Source organism: Haplochromis burtoni, unplaced genomic scaffold (genome assembly GCF_018398535.1).
Source record: "Haplochromis burtoni strain Fernald_Lab_line unplaced genomic scaffold, NCSU_Asbu1 Contig_4561, whole genome shotgun sequence".
Taxonomy (NCBI): Eukaryota; Metazoa; Chordata; class Actinopteri; order Cichliformes; family Cichlidae; genus Haplochromis; species Haplochromis burtoni.
Window position 1 is genome coordinate 353 of NW_024586922.1, and position 3,375 is coordinate 3,727.

The 3,375-nt window shown below is 40.9% G+C and overlaps 1 pseudogene; it reads left to right on the forward strand.

The window, feature by feature from the left end:
- The first annotated feature begins 371 nt into the window (after window positions 1-371).
- LOC102299597 lies at window positions 372-1,936 on the forward strand (annotated as a pseudogene).
- The last annotated feature ends 1,439 nt before the right edge of the window (window positions 1,937-3,375 follow it).

The window sequence follows — 3,375 nt, forward strand, 5'->3', positions numbered from 1 at the left end:
TTGACTTTGTCAGGAACCTTTATTTCAACAAAATAAAACAAAAAAAAATTTATTGCTGAATTATAAAATGCTCTGGTAGAAATTATGACCTTTGTGTTGTTAGGGTCGGTTTTGACCCAGTTATGATAATACGATGATAAAGCAAAACTTGGAGCCAAAACTGAAATCCTAAGTGCACTGCCAGCTGACACACTGACAACCAGCTCCTCTTCTAGTCATGTGAGCTTTCTCATTTTGCGTGGCTTTCCAGTATACCTGCACAAAAACAAAACAAACAAAGACGGGCATGTCCAGACATGTCAGGTGAATTCTCTTATTTGAGTGGTCATTTGACATGCAGAGTGCACATTTACAATTTGTAGCATGCAAAAATGAGAAAAAGATTTACAGTGAGCCAAGTTCTGGATCACATTTTTTGTGAAAATGAAGGAGAGGACACAGAGCGCCATAGTGATTCAGATGAGCAGGTTTATGAGGAGGAAGACAATGTGGAGTATTATCCAGAAGACACAGACACATCTGATGAGTCAGATGAGGAAGTCACTGGTGCTGAAGCTGCTCCTGCTGAAAGATTCAAGTCCAAAAATGGTAAGATCTTTTGGATCTCAGTACCTCATGATGTACATGGCAGGGCAGCTGCTGCAAATGTCATCAAAATGACCCCTGGAATCACAAGGTTTGCTCTGACCAGAGTCAGTGACATCAAGACATGTTTCGAGCTATTTATGCCATTGTCACTAAAAAGAATCATCATTACTATGACAAACCTTGAAGGAAAAAAAGTCCACGGCCACATGTGGAAAGACATTGATGAGGAATACCTGGATGCTTTCATTGGTGTTCTTCTTCTTGCTGGAGTGTACAGATCCTGCAATGAGGCCACTGATAGTCTATGGGATGCATCAACAGGTAGAAATATTTTCCGGGCAACAATGTCACTTCAGACATTTCAAATGATATCAAGAGTCCTCAGATTTGACAACAGAGAGACCAGAGTGAGGTCTGACAAGCTTGCTCCCATCAGGGATGTCTGGGAAAGATGGGTGCAGCTTCTTCCGCTGATGTTCAACCCAGGGCCAGAGGTAACAGTGGATAAACGTCTTGTTCCTTTTCGAGGAAAATGCCCCTTCCGGCAATACATGCCCAGTAAGCCAGGGAAATACGGCATAAAAATCTGGGCAGCCTGTGACGCCAGAACCACCTATGCCTGGAATCTGCAGATTTACACAGGCAAAGCTGCAAGTGGCATCCCTGAGAAAAACCAAGGAAAACGTGTGGTCCTCGATATGACCAGTGGACTGCAGGGTCACAATATCACTTGTGACAATTTTTTTACCAGCTATGACCTCGGACAAGAACTTCTCAAGAGGAAACTTACCATGGTGGGAACAGTGAAGAAAAATAAACCTGAGTTGCCTGCTGAAATTTTGCAGGTGAAGGGCAGGGCTCCACTTTCCTCAAAGTTTGCTTTTACAGACACCACCACTGTTGTCTCATATTGTCCAAAAAGAAACCAAAATGTGATACTCATGTCTACTCTTCACAAAGATGCAGCTGTATCATCAGGAAATGACAAAAAGCCCACAATTATCCACGACTATAACAAAAACAAAGGAGGAGTGGACAACCTGGACAAGCTGACAGCCACGTACACATGCCAGAGAATGACCAGAAGATGGCCAATGGTTGTGTTTTACAACATCCTTGATGTGTCTGCATATAATGCATTTGTGTTGTGGAGCCACATCCACGAAGGGTGGAACTCAACCAAAAAAAAAAAACAAGCGGAGACTGTTTCTTGAAGAGTTGGGAAATTCCCTTGTCAAGCCACACATTAGGCGAAGGGAACGGGTGCCCCGAGACCAAGATGCTGCAGCCTTTGTCAGACAGCTGCAGAGCTCACCCAGCACTCCATCCATACCATCAGCAACACAAAGTGAATCTGCATCAGCATCCTCCTCAGCCAGCCCTGCCTCAACATCAACCAGAACAGCCCCAACCCCAGTCAGGCCACCTGATTCGAAAAGAAAGAGGTGTCAGGTCTGCCCAAGCAGTAAGGACAGAAAGACAAATGTATTGTGTTTCAACTGCAAGAAATATCTCTGCAAAGAATACACAAAAAGTGTCACTTTTTGCCACACATGCCTCTAAAGCCACACATACACAAGCATGTTCTTGCACATAGAGGTTTTCATTCTGATTTAGCTTTGTATTAGTTTTGGAACTTGTAATTGATTTCTATTTGTTTGATTTTCTTGATTGGCTGTTGTTTATTTGACCATGCAAATATATATTTTGTGTCATGACCTGTTCTGCTTTTCAATTTTTTCAGTTTATATTAAAGTTCTATTGCTGAAAAAAAATACTTTTTTGCCTTTTCTTGATGTAAATATAGATGGGTCGAAATTGACCCGTAACACGATAGATGTCACTTTAGTTATTAATATCAATCTAAAAAAATAAATAAAACAAATTTATTTAATACATGGTTTCTGTGCCCCTCAGTATTAATCAGGTAGCATAAGAACCTTTTATTTATTAATATGATTCTCTTGAGATTCATTTTACCTTTTTTTTTCAAATTGAAATTGAGGGGTGTACTTACAAAAAAAGGCCCAAAGGTCCACACCAAAAGTATTAACACCAACATTTTCATGGATAAGGAAGCCTAACTAGGTAACCAAGAGATGAGAAACAAATTGCATGATAGCATATTCTTTTTCAAGGTTCAAGGTTCAAGGTTCTTTATGTGTCACATGCATAGTTATACAAGTATAACACACAGTGAAATGTAGTCTGACACGTGCCTCGACATGTGCAAAAATTTGGGGGGGGGGTAGAGGAAGAACATTATATATATATATATACTATATACACTGGGTGAATGTGCAGTAGTAGCAGCAAGCAGGTGAATTCTGTACATTAATATGAATAGACATCTGACTATTTTACAGGATAGACAATATAAACATATTTAAAATTAAAGGAATTTGAAATATACATCGTGCCTTGGTTTAGAGTGTCTGGAAGAGAGTCCCGTCTCAGTCAATTATAGATGATGTGAGAGGGCGGGTGTGTGCGTTTAGGGCCCGGATGGCTTGGGGATAGAAGCTCCTCTTGAGTCTCTCTGTCTTTGCCCGGAAGCTGCGGAACCTTCTACTTTTAGTGTATTTTATAACTGATTTAATACACGGGTCAAAATCGACCCGTTAACACAAGAGATGATAACAGAAAGCTAACACAAGAGGAGGGTTAAGCTGATACTGTCAAAGGAGGTAACACCTCAAATGATGAAACACCTGGCGACGCATAGCGTTTTTTTTAAAAGCCGAGAAATGCGCCGTATTTGATAGCTTGCTGCGAGACCTCACACCG